The sequence below is a fragment of the Alosa alosa genome, chromosome 10 (assembly GCF_017589495.1).
Source record: "Alosa alosa isolate M-15738 ecotype Scorff River chromosome 10, AALO_Geno_1.1, whole genome shotgun sequence".
Taxonomy (NCBI): Eukaryota; Metazoa; Chordata; class Actinopteri; order Clupeiformes; family Clupeidae; genus Alosa; species Alosa alosa.
Genome location: NC_063198.1, coordinates 18,648,281 through 18,670,635, shown reverse-complemented (window position 1 = coordinate 18,670,635; position 22,355 = coordinate 18,648,281). Strand labels below are relative to the sequence as shown.

At 44.7% G+C, this 22,355-nt stretch overlaps 1 protein-coding gene across 11 annotated transcripts in view; it reads left to right on the top strand.

Annotated features, from left to right (window-relative positions):
* Window positions 1–19,130: 19,130 nt before the first annotated feature.
* The window catches only part of LOC125301438 (band 4.1-like protein 1), a 96,769-nt gene continuing 93,544 nt past the window's right edge, over window positions 19,131–22,355 (top strand). For 10 of the 11 annotated variants that reach the window (XM_048253822.1, XM_048253820.1, XM_048253829.1 and 7 more), the window contains exon 1: window positions 19,138–19,260. The gene's annotated coding sequence lies outside the window, so the exon portion shown is untranslated. Of the gene's footprint in view, window positions 19,261–22,355 lie in introns of all 11 variants that reach the window. The other variant, XM_048253816.1, reaches the window with a different exon arrangement.

Here is a 22,355-nt window from a genome sequence, read left to right as displayed (position 1 = left end):
AAAAAATTTCGGGGGAAAACTCTCGGACACCTGGCAATATAGTCTCAGAAAATACTTGCAACGTCTCTGTAGGGAGTTATTTATAATTTGGCCGGATTGTTTCACTTCCCTATCCCACAACCCCCACACTTTTAAAAAGTTTGATACGCCTCTGACGTCTTCAAACTCATTCTGATGTTACACTGACTTGTAATTGTGGAGAATGAAGTCAGAATCAGAATCAGCTTTATTGGCCAGGTTTGCATAAACAAACAAGGAATTTGACTCCGATTAACCTTTGTTCTCAAAGTACAACACTCACTTAACACTCACTTAACATATAAGAATAAAGAATAACAAACATAAAAGAATACAAAGCAGAACAGTAAGAATGGAATGAAGAGCAGTGGAATATGGCTATGTAGTGTAGTTACAGTGTGTACATTTGCAATAAATAGAACACTATGGGTGGGGTAGGGCAGTGTAATTGTCCAGGGGGTTTGACTAACTGGGTACCATCTAAGAATTAAATGTCATTGAATATTGACACCAAGGGGCATAGATAAACATTCTTTCGATGTGTTTCTTTAACTCCAATAGGCTTAAAAAGCCACAGCGGTCCTAGAGGCCAACTGGACATATAATAGTTCCATACTTGTTCCATAGAGGGCAGTAAAGAGCCTTCATTGCCAAGAGTTTCCCACCAGCACATCATCTCACACAGAGAATTTTTTTGTTAGTGAATCGACCAGCTCCCTGATTCATGCCTAATACGACTGATGCATAACAACAAGGCAGGGTCCAGCTGACCTGGGGTGGAGCTGTAGGTTAGCCCCTTATGCTCGTCCATTGTGTATCTGTCTGGCAGTGCTGTGTGTTTGCAGCTAACTCTCATTGCTACAAACAAACACACGCGCATGCACACACACACACACACACACATATGCACACACTGTCACACACACACACACACACACACACACACACACACACACACACACACACACACACACACACAACCAAGGCCTTTGTCAACTCTCTCACAGGACACCAGTGGATGACAGGGAGGGAAACTAGATCCCTCTCCCAATGTGATCACTGTACAAATGGACAGAGAACACTGCAAGCCAAAGTGTTTGTTGCCTTGTGTGTATCTCTCTCTCTTTCTCTCTCCATCTGTGTATGTGTGTGTGCCTGTGTGTGTGTGTGCATTCTTATATATGCATGTGCTGCTGCCACGCGTTTCATCCGTATTTCAGATGTGGGATGGGTGCTGATGACTCATCTCTGTCCTCCTCTCACCAAACTCTCTATCTCTCTCCCAGCAAACCTCTGCTATACAAAAAAAAGAAATCAAATCTGAAGATGACCAGGTAAAAGGCTCCAGTAAAATTTAACAATCCCTTGAGGGCATCCATCTTGGTTTTATACTGTCCACCTGTCCGCGTCTCTGCCCTGAGTCGGGGCTCTGTTAATGCTGGCGGTCAGCCACGGCTTTGGCAGCGTGACCCTGACACAGCATCCTGACTGACTGCTGATGCGAGCGGAGCGGTGACTTAGCTAAACTCCTTCCCCACAGTCTCCCTGGTCCCCTTAGAGCACTCACTCACTCACTCACCTCATAGCCTGTGCCCATAGTCTCTTACCTGCTATTAAAGAGTGGGGAGAGATGTAAAACATAGGGTCTATGTGTAGTGTAAGGTCACCTTAGAGCTACATATGACCCAAGACTTGCTAGATAGCATTTAACATTTTCATTTGCTGGCAATCACAGCCGAATCCATGAATGGCATTTTCTCAAGACCATGTGATCATTAGTCATACCTAATTACTTTAAATAAACAGCACGTTGTGTATGGTGGAATGGTCTTTTAACTTGATTTGTTGTATTTTCAGTTACATGACACACAAATGGGACATTTTCCATTCATAATTTTGTGTTGAAGATTATGCACAACTCTTGTGTGTACTGTATTTTAGATGCTTGCCTTTGGATTTATCTTACTATTTACTCTCAAGAAGACAATAGAGGAAAATCTGCCTTTCAAAATTGCCTTGTGGGGGAAATCTCTTGTTGTCAACAACCAGTAAATAAACAAATAAATGATTAGAATATTTAGTTGAAGAGGATTTCTCTTTCTTTGACAGGCATAAGTGGATGTGTTCAAGACTCATTTTTATCACATACCACACAAGTTATAAATATATCTCACATTAAAAGTAGCATGATCAGTGATCATTGTTTTAGCTAAAGATACTCACTCAAACATCATATGAACCAGAAAAAAACAGGCACAAACAAATGATTGACACCAAAAGGACTCTCTTGGTGTTGTCTTCCATGGGAAATCAAACATTCTTGTGATTTGGTATTCTGATGCATCTTCAGAACAGTGTTTATGCCTCACATGTTCATGCGCAATGTGGACTCCTGAGGAAAAGACAAAGAATATGTGTGTGTGTGTCTGTGTGTGTCTGTGTGTACGTACAGCAAAGTCCCTGAACAACACAACCCCTCAGTTCTTCCTGTTGCCAGTGCAATAAGGCACTGAGCCTGTATCGATCAACAGCGAGGACAGCCACTGTGCATGAAATTTCATTTTCGAGCTGCTTTGCCAGTCTGCCACCATTGGAATTGGTTAGGTTTGTATGTGTGCCTCACTGCAGAGAGACAGGGACGAGGGATCAATGTGCCCAGTGTGTGTGGGGCATAAAAGGAGCTATGTGTCCGAGAGAGAGAGAAGGCCAGTCTGTCTGTCCGCAGTTGGGCCGTGTGCAGCTGGCTCAGGCGGGCAAAGGGCCAGGCGCACGGGCGGAGCCAGAATGGAGGAGGACGGGATGCTGAGATGGAGGAGCGGTGCTCCCCTGATCAGCAAGACACTGTCAGGTAGAGATGTGTCCGTGTGTGTGTGTGTGTGTGTGTGTGTCATTCATTGAGAGAGAGAGAGAGAGAGAGAGAGAGAAAGAAGAGGAGTGGTTCAGGAGAATGAAGGACAGAGATGCAAGAGAAGAGAAAATAGAAATGGAAGATGGAAGGGAAGACAGGAAGAGTGACAGCACAAAAAGGAAAGACTGAAAAAAGAGGCAAAGAAAGAAAGAATGGACACATACAGAGAGAAAGAATTATAGGTGAAGGAGAGTGCACATGGAGAGAGTGAGAGAGAGAGTAAAAAAGAGATGCCATTAGAGAGTGAGAAAGACAGTGAGAGAAAAATATGTGGAGAGAGAGAGGATTGGATGGCTGTGGCAGCCCACTGGGAGCCTGTAGATTTTGGGGTGGCTGCCTTTGTCCTCTGGGTCTCCACTGGCCCAGCTGTCACCAGAGGGCAGGAGAGCAGGCTGGAGAATTTAATGACTATGCCAGGTACACACATATAGCCTCACACACTTCATACACACATGCACACTCACACACTTCATACACATGCACACACAGGCAGACACACACACACAGGCAGACACGCACACATGCACACACACACACACGCACACATGCACACACACACGCACACACACACACACACACACACACACACACACACTTAAACACACTCACACACTTCATACACGGACACACACACACACACACACACACAAATCCACAAATCTCCTCCTAATCTAATCTTTCTTCCTTTCCTGGAAAAAGAAACTTCCTCTTTTTGTTTCTTGTTCACTTTCTGCTCCCTCTACCTCTCTATCTGAAATATATTTACACACAACACATTCTCTCACATATACCTTACACATACATACTACCGTAACGGAAAACCTATTTAGATGAATGTGTTGCTCTGATGCATCAGCAGTTCTCTGAGAGTCCTCGAGGGAGCACACACACACACAAACACACACTTAGATGAGTATGCCATCGTGGAATGTTTGGAACGGTGGCACACCACCCAAAGTCTCTCCACCCAGATCCCCAGGGACTCTGTCTGGCACACAGGGCATGCCAGACATTCTGCACACAGCCGCACACTCCACAGATGGCACTGCACACTGGCATAGCACTCATACTGCAGGGCCGCACCAGTCCCCTGATGGCATCTGACCCTGGATCGAATCCGACCCAGATTTGGCCTAGACTTGGCCCAGATGTGTCCCAGGCCCAAGCTGCTGTCTGGTTCTGATGTTCCTATTTTGACTGCCTTGTGAACGCAAACCACCCTGAATGTCCACAGTCTTCATTTGACTAGTGGTCCCCTCCCCCCAGTCTGGAGTACTGACATACAGTACACATGGATGTGTGATGGTCCATTGAGACTCTCCAACGGTGTAATGTACAGGAGCTGGAGACAAGTACACATGTGTCAGCTCTTGGTAGGCTGCGCAAGGTGTCATACTCACATGAATATAGAATATTCTAGAATGCTCTTTAAGGGCTCTGTGTTCTCCTTCTGCCTTTCCCTGTTTTCTGTTCTTCTCTCCCTCTCCTTCCCTCTCTTCTCTTCTCCCTCACCATACCCTCTGCTGTGTTTCGCCGTTCTCCATGTCTCTTTCGTCACTTCTCCTGCCATCCTCCACTGCTCTGCCACTGCACACACAACACATTTGGTTTGCAAATCTAGGAGGGTAGCATTCCTGGGTGTCATGACGCACTGTGCTGAAACACATGTACTCTTTTAGTTCCTCTTACTTTCCCCCAATACCATATTCCTTTTTTATTATTATTCGCCCCTTGATCTGTAGATATCAAAGCTATGTGAATTCTGTTTCAGTGCAATGGCGTGCTGGCGCTTGGCACCCAGTGGGGCCTTAATGCACTATGGAAAAAGCTACACTGCACACTTTGATTTGGAGCAGCTTGGGTCCATATCAGTGGTGCTGTGTGTCTCTCTTGTCAGCTGAATGAAAACCCTCTTCATACTCATACTCACATTAATGGTAAGAAATGAAGTGGTTAACTGTGTCTTAACACCTGCTTTCAACTGAGAGCTTGGGAAACCTCTCTGTGATACCTCATTAAGAGGGTCACCTAATGAGGATGGTCCTGTCACAGCCGAAGTCAGGACTTCCCATCCTCTAATGAACCTACGCCAAGTGTGAAGCGGCAGGAGGAGTGGATAGGTTACTGTAATCTCTAATAGGAAATGTCCAGGTTAATGGCTGCCCCTGGTTTCATATTTTAACAGCTCAAAAAGCGTGTGATCTAATATGCAGGCCATTACTGCCAACAGCCTAATGCGGGCCATTATTCAGAGCTGTAAGACTCGTATGGTCTGGTTATGGTTCTCTGTAGTATGGAGAGAGTTTCTAGAGCAGGTTAGAGATGATTGATGGATCTATCAAAAATAGATGATTACGGTCAAGTGGAAGGGGGAGATGAATCTCACTCTAAAGGCTTTCACATGCTTGACGCATTGGTCACTGCACGCGGAGTGTGTGACGTCACCAAAGCTCTATAAGCTCATTTCCAGCTCCATGTCTTGGTGTTTTTTCTATGTCTTTGTTTACTTTTTACTTCAACTTTTGGATTACACACTTGAGGAGTGTTTTTAACTAGTCGACAAGATGCGGTACTGAATAAAAGCGGCCGATTTGTCAAAAGGTAGCTCCATGTCTAGATGGCAGACATGTCATACATTTTCAAAAAAGGTCATGTAAACAAAACTTTTTGTTTGAATCAGTGTTGCAATACCGAACTAGTGTGCGATAGTGAGCCACTTTATCAGAGGATATTGTCAGCAAGTATTTGCATTAGATTATCGCCTAATGGCATCAAAAAAGTTTACCAAAATGAAGTGTTGGTCTTCTATTGCGGACCCTGATTCTGAAGGGGAATATCTGCCTTCAGAAAATGGCGGTGATTCGTTTTAGTGAGGCTTCAGTGTGCCTTGCAATGATTTGTTTCAGCTAAGAAGAACACACCCAGGGTTGGAGTGTTCATCGGGAAGTTAATGATTACAGGTCCCTGTCTGTCTTCTGACCGTGTGCTTAACATCACACGTGGTGGATGAAGATGTTAGATGAATGGAAGTGCTCATAGGAGGACTGGTCAGTGTGGAGAGTCGCAGAATGAGAATGACAGTAGGCCTAGTCCGAAAGGCGAAATTCTCTCCAGACCCCAGGCAGATCTGGCCATGCTTAGGTGGTGCACTAGAGGCCATGCATAGTCTATCACAAGATGATGGGAAGCCCTGTATGGATTGCATATCTCTCAAAAGGGAGCATAAAAAAAAAAAAATTGTCAGCCATTTATTAGTAATGATTTACACTGTTGATTTGGACCATTTAGGACATACATGCCATCACTTATCTCCTACACAGGACACATTCTCACCTAGACAAGGGGAAAAGTGCTGTGAGAATCATGTTCTTTGATTTCTCAAGTGCTTAAAACACCATCCAACCCCTCAGAATGAGAGACAAGCTCTTGCAGATGGGTGTGGACGCTCACCTGGTATCCTGGATTACAGATTACCTGACCGAGCGGCCACAGTTTGTGAGACTGAAGAACTGTCTCTCTGACACTGTAATCAGCAGCACCGGAGCTCCACAGGGAACTGTGCTTTCGCCAGTCCTGTTTACCCTGTACACATCTGACTTCTGTTATAACACCGAGTCATGCCACATGCAGAAGTTCTCTGATGATACCACAATTGTGGGGTGTATCAGGGACGAACAAGAGGAGGAGTACAGGAGCCTGGTGGAGGACTTTGTGCAATGGTGCAAACTCAACCACCTTCAACTCAACACTTCAAAGACCAAAGAGATGGTGGTAGATTTCCGCAGGTCAAAGCCCGCTCTGCTACCAGTCTCCATTGATGGGGTCAATGTGGAGGTGGTAAACACCTACAAGTATCTGGGCTTACAACTGGACAATAAACTGGACTGGTCAGCCAATACTGAAGCACTCTACAAGAAAGGGCAGAGCAGGCTGTACTTCCTGAGGAGGCTGCGGTCCTTCAATGTCTGTAGTAAGCTCCTCAGGATGTTTTACCAGTCTGTTGTTGCCAGCGTCCTCTTCTATGCTGTGGTATGCTGGGGAGGAAGCACAAAGAAGAAGGATGCTGGGCGACATAGGCTGGTAAAGAAAGTTGGCTCTGTTGTGGGAGTCGAACTGGAGTGCATCACTTCAATATCAGACAAAAGGACCCTGAACAAACTGATCAGCATCTTGGACAATGAATGTCATCCACTCCACAGCACTATTGTTAAGCAGAAGAGCCTGATCAGCTGGAGACTTCGCTCACTGTCATGCACAACTGACAGACTGAGGAAGTCATTTGTCCCCAGGGCCATTGAACTGTTCAACGCTTCACTTAAGGGTAGAGGAGAGATAGACTTCTCTGCATAGTCTGTCTGCCTCTTCACCTTCTCCATGTTTGTGTACGTACTGTCCACTAGTCGCCCTCACTCTGAACAAGTCAATCAACACTGTTCTGCTCATCTACCCCATGTGTACTTCAACCTTACAGTTACAATAGTATTATTAATACATGATCATTGCACTGAACTGCCTTGCACTATATTTATTTCCTCAGTCTATACTAATATTGCACTAACCCAACGCAAGGACCACAAGTCAAAGCCCAGGTCCACAACAGTTCTTCACAGCAGTGAGCCAAAGGCATCCCCGCTGGAAACACAATCAAGTGGTTCAGATCAGCCCAGTGAAAAGCCCAAGAAATTCTGTCCCTTTTGCAATACCACTCAACACTATCTGAATCAGTGTGCGAATTTCCAGATCCTCAATTCGGAGCAGATCGGAAAGTGGATCCGGTCCAATCAAAGATGCTGGAAGTGCGGAAGGGTACACTTATCAGCCGAATGCACTTTGAAGGCCAAATGTAAGAAATGTGACAAGCGGCATCTGGAGATCCTTCATGAGGTGAACACGGGTGGAGGTAAGACCACCACATTCATGAGGAGCACTACCAGGTTTTCAGAGAGTGTCAAACCAACCAGCTCCACTGCTGAAACCTTCTATGTGGACAGACCCACTGGCAGCAGCAAGGTGCTACTGAAGATGAGCCGGGTCATCTTGAGGAATGGTGACAACTCTTTGGACACATATGCTCTACTAGATGACGGCTCAGAGCGCACCATCTTACTGCATGAAGCAGCTCAACAGCTTGGCCTCCATGGAGCACCTGAAGAGCTGTCCTTGCGCACAGTGCGCCAAGATGTGCGAGTTATCCATGGAGCCACAGTATCACTCTCAGTTTCACCTGCCAACAAACCCAATCAGACCTTCCACATTCAAAGGACATTCACTGCCAAAGAGCTTGGTCTGGCACCACACACTTACCCTGTCACAGTACTGAAGAAGTCATATCGGCACCTCAAGAACTTACCTCTCCAGCTTATTGACTGTGCACAACCCTTGCTCCTCATAGGATCAGACCATCCGCACCTCATAACACCAACTGAGCCGGTTCGCCTGGGCCCCCCAGGAGGGCCAGCTGCAGTCAAGACGAAGTTGGGATGGTCACTTCAGGGTCCCTCTAAGCTGCTGAAACACAGCCTGACCACCCAGCAATGCCTACTGACATCCATTACTCCTGTGACTTCCGAGTTACTCAGCCATGTAGAAAAATTGTGGCAATTAGATATTTTTCCCTACCGAAGTGAGAAACTCGTGACACGCTCAAGGCAAGACACAGAAGCCATTCGGATTCTGGAGGAAAAGACCATTCGCATGGAAGTAGAAAGAGTTCTACGGTATGCTACTCTATTGCTGTGGAAAGGAGACCTACCTCCCCTGGTTGTTCCGAAGGAATCGGTCATGGCTCATCTGCGTGGTACCGAGAAGAGGCTTGCTAGTGATCCTGAAAAAGCTGCCACTTACAACATGGAGATAAGCAAGTTGGATGAAGCCGGTTATGTTAAGAAGATACCTATGGAGGAAGCAGCCACAAGTCCCGGGTGGTACATCCCTCATCTTATGGTCCACCATAATGGGAAGAACAGAATCGTTTTCAACTGTTCCTTCTCTCACAAGGGCATCAGCTTGAACGATCACCTCCTTCCTAGACCTGTGTTGGGTGCTACACTGCTCGGTGTTCTCCTCCGTTTCCGTGAACATCCCTTTGTGATCAGTTTAGATATAAAGGGCATATTCCATCAGGTCCGCCTTCTCCCAGAGGACCAGCCACTCCTGAGGTTCCTTTGGAGAGAAATGAGGAAGAATGACCCCCCTGATATCCATCAGTGGCAAGTCCTGCCTTTCGGCACAACCTCAAGCCCCTGCTGCGCCACCTTTGCTCTCCAGAAACATGTGGCCAACCACACGGAGGCTGGAGACAAGTTGCGTACCTCAGTCGAACAGTGCTTCTATGTAGACAAAACTGGTGGATGATCTTCGCCATCTCCTTGCTGAAGGTGGGTTCGATTTGCGACAATGGGCCAGCAACTGCCCAAGCATTATCTGCCATCTGCCCTCAGAGTCCAGGTCTGAAAGTAGTGAACTCTGGTTCAACCAAGACACGACCGACCCCGAGGAGCGCACTCTTGGACTGATATGGCACTGGCAGTCGGACACACTTGGCTACAAGCAGGGCCAGTTGGAGACTGACATTCAGCCCACAATGCGCAGTATTTACAGAATCCTTGCCAAGCAGTACGATCCACTTGGCTTCATTGTGCCATTTACCACCAGGGCCAAGATCTTGGTACAGCGGCTCTGGGATCGGAAGCGTGAATGGGATGATCCGGATTTACCTCATGACCTCCTTCAAGCATGGTTCGCCTGGGTAGAGGAACTCCCACAGCTGTCACACATCACACTGCTGAGATGCTACTCCACAGCAGAGCTGGATGCAAACACCTGCAACCATAGCATTCACGTCTTTTGTGATGCATCTGAAAGAGCATATGGCTCTGTTGCGTATCTCCGCACTGAAGACAACAAAGGACGCATCCAAGTTGCATTCATTGCCGCATGCTCTAGAGTGGCTCCCAAACGCAACTGTCTATCCCAAGGCTGGAGCTGTCTGCAGCCTTAACAGGTGCCCAGCTGGCATCAGTCCCGAAGAGAGAGTTAACCCTCGATGTCCGCAGCTACATCTACTGGACTGTAGATTCTATGACTGTCCTTACCTGGTTGCAATCAGAATCTTGCAAATACAAAGTCTTTGTGGGTACTAGGATTGCGGAAATTCAGGAATTGTCTGATGCTGGAACCTGGCGCTATGTTGACTCGCAAAGAAACCCTGCTGATAACATCACCAGGGGAAAGATTCTGACACAGCTGGTAGAACACACCCATTGGTTCCAAGGCCCAGCCTTCCTTTGGCAGCCTGAAACCTATTGGCCTGAGAAGCCATCTGAAAGTTAGCAGATGCTCCAGAGGAGCTACGGAAGCAAACCTTTTGTGGAGCTACGGCTGTCAACAGTGGTCCACCCCAGCTTGATGTCAGTCAATACAGCACATTCCAGGAACTCCTTGAAGCTGTAACCTGTCCACTACATGGGGCGGCTTCAGAGACCCACAGCCTATCAGCAGACAACCTCAGGAAAGCTGAATTAGATATTCTTTGTCAAGCTCAGATCGAGAGCTTTCCAGATGACATGGCCCAGTTACAGGCGGCAAATCCAGTCTCAGCGAATAGTAGACTAGTCACACTAGCCCCTGAGCTTGACACCAATACCCAGCTCATTCGGGTTGGAAGCCGCCTACGTAGATGTGATCAACTGGATCAGGAAGTTCAACACCCAATTGTGCTTGATCCTGCCCATCCCATTACAAAGCTGATCATCAAACGCTACGACAATGACCTACACCACCCCGGTCCAGAAAGGGTATTTCAGAGAAAGGGGATTTTGAGAGAGGCAGGCAAGTGCCGTAAGTGGCGTTGTACACCTGACATCCCACTTTGGCTGATTTTGCCCCTCCAGTGAGGCTCTACAAGGCAGGCAGGCAATTTTAGGGAGGCTTAATGAAAAGTTCTTGTACAGCCTTACAACAGAGCAGTCTCTAGACCCCAAAGTGACTCCTTCCTCATGTCACTCCATCTATCCATGAGTCTTTGTGAGGTTCAAGGGCTGACAAAGAACTGAAAGAGGCCTTCCAGGCCCTCCAGCCAGCCCTGAAAAAGATGGAGGCAGAGTCAAAAGTCCTGATGCTGACCAGTTTTGGGCTATCCAGAGATTTGACATCCGCCAATAGTCCTGGCCACCAGTTTTGCTACAGACCCGTCAGAAGTGGCAAAAGGAGAAAGAGAATCTGACCAATGTCACAGTGGTGATGATTGTGGACCCTCAGGCGCCAAGAGCCCTCTGGCTTGTTGGAACCATCAAGGCAGTCCATCCCGGCTCTGACGGAAGAGTGAGGACAGCTGAAGTGCTGGTCAAGGACCCTACCTACCTCCGACCGGTGGCCAGACTGATCAGTCTTCCTGTGCTTCCAAACGACCATGGATAGATGGACTTTCAGAGGCAAATCTGCACAACAGATTTGGGGGCGGCTGTACAAAAGTCCATCAGCTGTGCTGTGTGTTGAATCAGTTCTGTTTGTTTTGTTTTCTTGCTCTTGTATTTTGTCAGGCATTGTTATTCTATTTCTGTGAATAGGTCCTATTATTATTTGATCAGGCACTTAGTTGGCCACCTATTGATAGTATAAAGGCTAAAGCATGGTTTAGGTGCCTCCTTCTCGGGGTCATTCCCACCAGTGAAGGGCAAGACTGCAGCAGGTTGTTATCGTGTTATTTGGTGTGCGTGGATCTAATGGTGAGTTGATACCAGTAACTTGATACATATTTCTAGCTCTAACATTACATTTGTTCATTAGATTCACAGTGATAAGTTATTAATTCACTGTGACTTAGCTTATTCGCTAAAGTGTGTTAGTTTGTTAGTGCTAATGTTTATGCTAAGACACGCTAGCTCGCTAATATGCTAATGTTTATGCTAATACTAGTGATGGCGAACTGAAGCTTTCTGAATCAGTGAAGCTTTCAATCCAATTGTATTGAAAAAAGGTTCAGTACTCGAAGCTTCAGAACTCTATGAGGACCTCTGCTGGTGAAAGTAAGGATAGCATTGTGTCACAAAGTGTTTCAGACATTAGCCATGAATGTCTGAGTCGAAGATGAATAAATGTTGAGCATGAATTAATGGATAATTAAATAATGTCATAAATAGGCCTAACTAAGCCTATTTTGTACCCTGCATGAATACAAATGTAATTGCCTTCTCACAAAAACAATAAAGGTAGTATTTTGGCTGTGAACATTTCTTGTATTCGTAAACAAATACATCAATTTAGAAGGGAGATGAATAAAGAATGGGCATGCACATTGCACACACATTTCTGTGATATTGAGTATGTAGCCTAGACCAATTGTAATCTGGGTTGTGTTCTAACTGTGCGATTCAGTCCTGCACACGCCTGGACTCGAACCCGCGAAATAGACGCACCTTAGAACGGGAATCGAGCGTGCTGATAATTGAGCTAAAAGCCCGGGCTATAAGCTTTTGTGTCAGCAGCACTATTGAGTCTGTTGGCTCTCCCTTCAACAACCCACAACGGCGCCCCCCGTGTCGCACAACTTTAATGCTTTGAATTAAATTTCGAAGCAGTCACGTGGGTGTGTGTGAAACGAAGCTTCGGACGTCACTGATCACGTGATTATCACAAAACAAATCAAGCTCCGATACAAAGCTTCACTCCAAATTGGTTCATGTCTTCGATACACGCTTCGAAGCGGTTCACGGGTAACATCACTAGCTAATACATGCTAGTTTGCTAATATGCTAGCTTTCTTATTTGTTTCATTGTTGGCCACATTAGCGTCAGGCTGCTTATTAGCGTAACAGGTTAGGGTATCAGGTTAGCTATGTTAACTGCATATTTCATAGGACATTGACTTGACAGGAATTGTCTTTTGTTGCTTTATTTCAGAATCACACACAAACATACAACATACACAATCCTATACATTCCACATCACTCCACATTCTCATTCAACTGAACAATCGTTATTCCGTGTTGTGGGTGTGAAGCATTAATAAAGAAAATAACTCTTTGAACAACAATTTGGTTTCCGTGTTCTGACTGGACACCCTGTAGAGGTTACTACCGGAAACTAAGAACAACATCCCTCATCACCCATGATCCTTTTCAGGCTCAGTCCCTGCCCTGTCATGCTTGATCATCCTTAAGCACACTATGTTGATATTTGATTTAGTTTATATAGGATAGTATTTTATTATCATGTTTATTTTCTACTGTCTCTATTGTACAGTGGAGTTTTTTATTTGTATATTACTTATTCTGCTGTAAGTGCATGTTGTGTGTGATGTCTGTATGCTACTGAGACCTTGAATTTGGGGATCAATAAAGTATCTCTATCTAAGCATCTAAGCATACTTGTGTTTGGCAGCGCGACACTAGTTGCCTTCATCGAGGTAAAGAGAGCTATCACTACTGACCACACACTGTCAAAGAAGCAAAAATTGTAAACAAGAGGACCAACTAACAGTGTCAAGAAAGGTCAGAGCAGTAGAGCTACTTTGGTTGAAAATAAATATGTTTATCTGTTCATTAGGCCTACCTTTTGCTGGATGTTCTTTTGCACCTACTAATAATTCCCCCATGCTACAACTCCCGCTGGTAACTTTTCCAGCTGAATATTAAAACTTCACGTGTAAACTTCATTACTAATCACATTCACCTGTGCTGCAACTCACTGGTAAGTTTGTTTAGCCTACTTCCTCAACTGGTGGTTCAAACTTCACCATACCATGCCATTCCCCAGCGCTACCACTCTTGCTGGTTATCTTAAACTGACAATCAGTCAAACAGCCCAGTAAACACACACCAGTACTTTTGTCACACATGTTATGGTATGAGAATGTGGACCTACCAACATTTCTGCCTATAATTATTTAATGTAAATGTTACTCTTATACTATTGTACATGGGAGAATATATAAATATGGTAATGCAAATTGTGATGCTGCACTACAGTTGCTACATGATTGATATAAATATTATTTCCACTGTTTTTATAATTTCACCATGTCAGCCTTGCTAACACTACAGTGAAATCAATATGTTTTGACAATTCATGTCTTTTCTGAGGCCTAACCCTGTAACCCTGAGGCCTAACCCTGTGACCTTAGAGCGGTTCAGTCCTCCGAGCTGTGAGCGTTCATGTGCGGTAGCCTGCGCTTTCTCCAGGAAACATGCCTCATTTCCTCTGCAGCTGTGAGAGGGAGAGAGTCCACACCTCCCACAAACACCTCCAGGACGCGCTTGATTGGCAGGTCGTGACAGGGTGTACCCCCCACACACGCACACTCATCTCCTCTGGTCAACTGGCACCCGTGGGGTAGTGACCTTACCCGCTCTGTGCCCTTTCTCTGGGGGGCATTACATCAATACCGCCCCCTTGGCTGTCTTCTGTTGGATGAGAAGCTTGATCAGTCGGACAAGCGGAAATCAGCAGAGCTCATCATCGGAGTTTTTTATGTCCTGGCACAGCAGAAAACTATGAGTGGAACAGACCTCTGCTCTCTTTTGTTCTTCTTTTAGTTGAAAGTCTAGGGAGGAGAGAGGGAAGTGGACAGGGAGGAAGGGCAGCGTTTGCGTCCATGGGAGGAGAGATTGAACGGAACAATCAGACAAAGTGACTGCACTGAATGCCAGAGGTCTCCTTTGTGTCTTCTCAAAACACTGTAAAAAAAATCAGCCAGTGCTGTCCTGGTTATTGCCAAGCTCCATACCATTTTGACAGTCTCACACAGAAATGTTGACAGATAAGCTGCTTGATGGAAGGCTCTTTGCTACCACAAGACTGGTACTATTTAATGTGTTATGCCACATTTTGATGTTTTCAACCGAAGCCATTCAAGTGAATAAAAAAGGAATTGCCGAGTCCTGTGCCTTATTGAAAAAAGGTGTTTTGATCCCATTTGCTACTTGTCAGGTTGCCCAATAGGGCAGAATATGGGGACTGATGCAGAAATATCTTGATCTGCATTTGAATTGCTTTCCTGCTGATGGGTATAAAGCAAACTACATTGCTACGACAAGAAAATCCTGGTTGCTGACACTTTTATTTTGGAGATCAGCTGTCAACGGTAATGATGAGCTTCCTGTTATTGTACATGGAGACGTTTTGTCAAAGCTGTGCCTTGACACAGTTCCATTCCTAATGGTGCTATATAAATAAAATATTTTATAACGCTGCAAGGGATCTTTTGAGGTTGAAAATCTGTGATCGCCCAGGCCTGTAACACACAACACCTACAGTAAGAAGAAGATTGATTGTATTGAATTTAATTGAATGGTATTGATAGCTTTAACATGCTACCAAATGCTTGTTGTAGTTATATAGTCTTGAATGTTTTGAATATTACATTTTGCAACAGCAACACCGATCATACATCTTAGCTACCCCTTTTGGCTAAATGCAAGAGTAGCTGTTGCAGTTCTCTCACAGTCTGGGGCTGAGAGGAGGCCAGGAGATAAAGGTGGAGTGGTGAACATCGCTGCATCTAATCAGCGTTTGTGTGTGTTCAGCAGTTTTATACAGGCCGCAGTGTACCCTCTGCCAATCTGCCACTGGCGACCGATAGCAGCTTGGGTGGACGTCTCAGAGGGGGGCTCTCTTTCTTTCCCTCCCAGGGGGATGAGCTGCTGCTGGGCCTGAAAGAGCTGCACTGTCCCCCTGGATCTCTATCCGGTGGGTCTGTGAGTACCAGTCAGGGCAACAGGGCCAAGGAAACCTAAGAAGCAAGACTACCCTGCCAGTGTGTGTGTGTGTGTGTGTGTGTGTGTGTGTTTGTTTGTGTTTGTGTGTGTGTGTGTGTGTGTGTGTTTGTGTGTGTGAGCGAGAGAGAGAACATGAGAGAGAGAAAGAGAATATGTGTGTGTGAGAGAGATGGTTCCCCTTTGTCTACTTTTTTCATCTTTCCCTGGAGATCCACCCCGGCCCCCATACCCTTCCACAGCTAATTTCCTTACTGCTAATTAGTGCTATAAATATACCATACAGAGGAATACAGAATAACTCTAATTTGACACTACTTGCTGTTTGCTGCAGACTTGTTTATGTGAAGTCACAGTATCAACTTTTGGTTGAAATAAAATCAAATGACACAAATAGTCATAATTTGCCTATACATCACCTGTTGTTGTTTCAGAGAAAATGGTGTGGTCAGTTTTATTCAGGAAGGGATTCAGTTGCACCCACATTTGCTTGTACACAGTATGTGAAATCACACAATTTCTTATGCTGACCTATCCTATCTATTTTTTGCTAACATACTGTATATTCCATTGAAGCATTCAGATGGGCAATGATGAATCATCTTTGTTTTACAGATGCATATTATTATTAAGTTATGTAATAAGATGAGACATATTTCACTTTGAATCAGAGCACAATTTACCAGAGTTGCTGCTGTTAACAAGCTCTTTCTGAAATATGTATTGTTATTATGTGCTATTAATGGGGAAATTATGCTGAGAATGCCTAAATCAATATTTTATTTCTCTGCAAATACTGGACATCCAACACAACACAAAGCATCTGGTTTACAAATAAATAGTGTTTAACCAAAGAAATCTTGCCATATTATGTGAATTCCTGTGAATAATCATCCATTGTGAATCATTTTCTTATTGCAAATGCTCTATATATTTGGCTTTATTTACATTCAGTGTGACAGCATACATGACTGATCGCAAAAAGGAATATGTGTAGAGAAGCTTCTGAGGCAATGTCAATATATGCAGTCCACCTCTTGTTCTGTTTAATTGGTACTCTGTGTTACTTTGAGACAACCTCTCCTGCCTATTTCAAGTCTCTGCAAAATGACTGATGGTTGTTCTTCTGAGACAGGAATAAAATAACCTGCAGAAGCATTAAGAAGCATGTTGAACATGGAAAGAATAGAGGGGAAAATAAAACCTATTCAAACGTTGTTGCCATTTTCAGTTGCAAAGTTGCTAGAGGCATTCATTTTTATGAGGTCAAGCAACATGAGCAAAAGCAACAACAGAGGAAAGAAAACATGTTATCAAGAATAATAATAAAAACAAAAAAATGCTGAGGATGCAAAATATGAATAGTCCTGTTAACGGGTTCTTTTCCCAAGGGATTCCAGCCAATGATAAATGAATGTGTTGCTGTAATGTTTTTAGCCACTGCATTGCACACAGCAACAACAGGCTCTGCCATTTTCCCTTGGCCACAGTCACACCGAGGTCCAGCGTCACATTGCACATGATTTTAAATGAAAATGGAGCGATTTTTGGTGGCCATGCCACTCAGTTAATGAAGCAGGACGCCATGAGAGCTAAGGTCAGGAGCTCAATATCCAGTGGGTGCAAATACAGCACGCCTCAGCCGATACCAAGGATAAAACCACGTGCTGAGAGGGAGGACTGCCACTGAGCCTTTGGCCCCACCCATGTTGCACCAATGGCTTGTTCCTTCATAGTAGTGCCCCTTTGAAAAGATATGGCCTCTCCCTTAGGAAGATGCTCATCTTCAAGCCAAAAAATGTTTTCTTGTGGAGTCCCTGTGGAACCCTTTTAAAAAGTACCCCTGGTAGTGAAGAACCCTAAATGCTTTATAGAATGCTTTGTTTAAAGAAGGAGAAGATTTCAGAGTTGGCTAATGTATGCTGAACCTGAGTCTGATTATTACCACATTACTGAAGATATTGGCTATTGAACAAAGGCATCTCAAGTATCATCTTAAGTTGCAATTGTTATAGCCAAATAGCAGCTACTTACAAATGGATTTTCCTTATCATTATCTTACTTCACAAATTAAACAGAAGCACAAACTTTTAGTTGGCTGACCTTTGACTTTGGGCATGACACACACAGTAGAGGGAGTGTTACCTTGAACGTTTCCTACATGATAGCTGGAGAAATTATGGCTGTAATGTTTCAGTGTTTAGGTAACAAAGGCTGCTGATTGAATTGACCACTGATTAATTGTGAAGACCCACTTGATGTCTGATCAGTGTGTGATTATGGTGTGACGAGGGTTGGGGGATTGACCTCTGAGTGTCTGGTCAAAATGGCTTTGACATCCTGTTTATTTTGTCTTTTCTGTATGTTTGTCTTTTTGTTTATTTCCATTTTTTTCATAACTAACTTATACATGCCAGCTGTATCGACCAGCCACACTTAAACATACTGCAACCCAACCATGTGTGAGAATACAGCCAGAGCCAAGGGTGTTTGAACAGTTTAGATATACAATCTTGCAGGGCCATCGAAAAGATGCAGACGTTTGTGTTGTGTGAAATATTAAGCTGTGTAGGCAGTGCCCTGTGTCCATGGTGTCCATCTCCCTGTAAACAAACAGGGAAGTTATGCAGTATCATTGGAGGGACAAGAGTTGCTATGTTAATTTTCACATCACTGTTAAACAACTCACTGGTGACCTTAAGGGCCTGTGGTGGCAGATAGGCTACACCATGTTTTCCTCACCTATATATATATATATATATATATATATATATAAGGTGATATGGCTGCATTAGCCTATAGCCACTTTTGTGAGACACGGATGCAACAGAATATGAAATAACAACCATATCCGTTTTGATATAGAAGCTGTGACGGCTCAATCATCACAAAGGATAACTCAATCAGCGACTGATTGGGCTTTTACTGGACTCAAGCTGTTCTTTATGCCAATATCCATGCCACTCTAATTCACTGTAATTATCACTGTTTATCTGCAATGTCTTAGTGATTTATAAAGAGTGGCGCATACAAACAAAAGAGTGTGAAGTCTTATGATATTGCTACTGAAGCAGAGTTTCAGTTAGGTCTGTGGTGGGTGAAGGGAGTGACTGCCATTTCTCATAGCCTACCTATACTGACAGCTGAGATAAGAACAAATAAGGCCTATCAGCGCACACTTGAACAGTTCAGGCCCTGTATACATAAAGTGAGTGAGGATATGTGTGCAACATCAGAGCTCTTTCATATTAAAAATGATCAGATTCAAACAGAAACCCTAAAGAGAAAGTCGCAAGTGGTTTGTCCCCACTTAACCCAGCTTTGATTAAAACTAGGATAAAATCAAATCACCAAGGACCTTTTGAGAGATCCCGAACATGTTTATTTGCGCCCCCCCCCCTCTCTCTCTCACACACACACTCGCTCTCTCCGTTCCTCCCTCATTGCTTCTGTCCCTCCCTCTTTCTCTCCCTCTATCGTTCCTCGGACAGCGCATAGTCGCTCGTATTGCCTATCAGAGAACAAGACGGAAAACGACAGGGCTGTTCAAGGATTGCACTGACTTGCTTGCGGTGTCCCGCGGAACATCAATGTTCCACACCTGGACGGGTGCTTGACAGGTAAGTTTGAAGCAAAATATATTATATACATAGATTGAAATTTCAGAAACTGGTTGTAGAAGACCAGTTTACTCAGCCTCCCCCCTGGACTGTGGAGCTTACGTTTAAACATGTTTCGCCAGCAAATTGTTGCTCCGTTGCAATGGTGTAGGTTAACCAATATCTTTGCCATTTTCCGCGGTATAAATAGTTTTAAGCAAGATTGTACAAATGTTTCTTTCGTTGTGATTTCAATTCGGCTGTCAGGTATATAATTGGACCATTTTGCATGACGTGGTTTGCTTTTTCCAATGGATAGGTGAAATCGCCTTTATAACCTTTGTTTTGCATAGTGGGAATTGACTTGCTTCCGGACGAAATGCTGGACTAATTATGAAGCTGTAGACTAAGATGTGGCCATGCTTTGCACAACCTAATCTGTAGTGGTAAGGAAATGCCTTAAACATATCATGGATATGGACAGGGATATGGTAGGAATAAAAATGTGTGGTGGGGATGTGACGTGATGGCACGCCAGCGGTCAGTTGTTGAAGTCAAGGAGGAGAGACCCCCTCAGTATGGCACATCACACGGTGATGGCTCAGCTATTTCATTGACAGCTCCTACTCCCCTAAGAACGAGGCAACTGTCTTAACCAAATGTGCATGGCGAAGCGGTTTGCCTATTAAGGGTACGGAATGAGCGGGCCAGACTTGGTGACATACCTTAGCGAATAGATGTTTAAACGGGCAGATGAGAGTTGAGTATGTAGAAGCAGCAGCATAAAAAAGGCTGAGCACAGATTATGTCATCGCAATCGCCGCGCCAAAGACCTTACGTAAATTAAAGATACGCCGAAGTACAGATCTGCGCCATTTATTGTGCGAGGCTTTGAGCGCATTTGGAGATTCGGTACCATAGACTGAACACTATTGTGTCATGACTTTAAGGCAAGATATTTGAATTACAAGTACAGCAGCATGTACTCTCTACATAAATGATCATGCAAAATACTTACAGTAATAGAGAGTGTGCCGACAGCTCCAACTCTTAATTTGTGCTTGGTTTTAGGCATGTTGTTCACATGTATCTGCGTAGAATAATGTGCTGGTCTCATTGTAGCCTACTCATAGCTTAGTGTATTTGCATGCTTGTTTACGTTCTGCTGTGTACACTTCAGAGGTAAAACCTCTGTAGGTGCTACAATACCTGTGTGTTGAGGCCATGCAGGTGCTTACTAAGATGCTTTGTTGAGGTCTTGATTTGGCCTGCATTTTCGTATGGCAGATGCTGAAACATCTGGCTAACGTGGTTAAAGGGCAAGAAGTCCTACTGAGCACCCATTTACAGTATTTCTTTTTGCACTGTGAGAGCCTGAGGGCGCTTCAGTTTGACTCTAAAATTGTGCTGACTGCAAACCCGACAAGTGTTTCTGTCTGTTGTTTGAGGTGCTCAGTAGCGATTCAACGGGATACATTTCAGCCCTACAATGTCCGACAAACCTCTCCCATTGATCTGTGGCATGTGTCACATAGTGTAAAATGTACACCCCTCCCTTCACTACACATGCTCCTGCCAGAGTTCACTCAGGCAGAAAGAGCAGAAGTAGGCTGATTGTTTTTATTGTCTCACTCTCTCTTCATCTCTCTCTCTCTCTCGCACACACACACACACACACACACACACACACACACACACACACACACACACTCTCTCTCTTCTCTGTCTCTCTGTCTTAAAATCCATCATGCCATGTCCAGTTTTTCCTCAATATCCTCCATCCTCAGCCTACATCTGTCTTTCATTCCCTCACTCTCCCTCTCCTGCCATCATGTCCTTGTAATTGACTGAAACATATCTCTTCAGTACGAGTTGTCATTTACATTTACATGAGAGTTCCGGTGGAGGGAATCTCCTGTCTCTGCCATACTGTAGGGCAGGGCAGACACAGATGGAGAGCAGCAGTGAGCTCCCCCCTCACCCTCCTCACCCCCGGGCACTGTGGTCAAGGTGGTGACAAATGGTATTCCATGCCACCTGTCATGGCGCCTTGGGATCGATTTGCCCTGCCACTTTTTGGTGGAATTTGTCTCAGTCCAGCTGGCAGGGCAAATTGGAAATTTCTACCCAAATTTGGGCACCGTCAGGGAGCCGCCTCTGATACTGATGCAGATACACACATGAAAGCACCTGTTAGACACAGAATATGCACACACACACACACACACACACACACACACACACACACACACAATACAAGTTCTTAATACGGACAAAATCATTAACACGCAGGCACTCCTAACATGAAAACACAAACACTAAAACATGCAGGCATACACACACACACACACACACACACACACACAAGCACATTCTCAAACATACAGGCATTTCTAGTTGTAAACACACACATTAATTCCTTGTCGGTTTCTTTTCCCGTGCTGACAGGTTCACACCCCCCTCCATCATCTGAGAGCATAGTGTATGCAAACTCAAACACACACACAAAAACACACACACAATCTCACGCCCTCTTGAACACCTGTAAGCACCTCGAGGGAGGCGGGCTCAGTCAGGCTCTGACAAAGTCACTCTGTAGACTGAAAGTCAGCCAAAGCCCCACGTCAGTCTTTTTGCCTGTCAGCCTGTGCCTGCAACAGTGGTGGAGGCCCACAGTGGATGGACGCAGACCAATCTGGAGGGGATTATACTGTAATAGGGGAGACTGACTCTGGCCAGACCCTTGTCAAAATAACAACCATAATTAGCCATTGTTTCAGAGCCATGAAAGGCCCAACAACACGAATGAATGTAAACAGTGACGTGTTTTTGACGATGTGTTGTGTGTGTGTGTGTGTGTGTGTGTGTAGGTGTGTGTGTTTGGGTGTGGGTGTGTTGGTGTATGTGTGTATTATTCTCTTGGGGCTTGCTCAGACACATCATGGCATGAAAATAGCCTAACCTCTGCCCTCACAGTCTCTCCCAGCATCGCATGTCTTTGTGACGTTATGTCAGTACTGAAAGTGTGGGTGCCCCCAGTGGTTTCACAATGGCACACACTCAACAACAACCCCCATCAAATAAAGCTTCAATTGCTTTGCTTCCTTTTTACCATG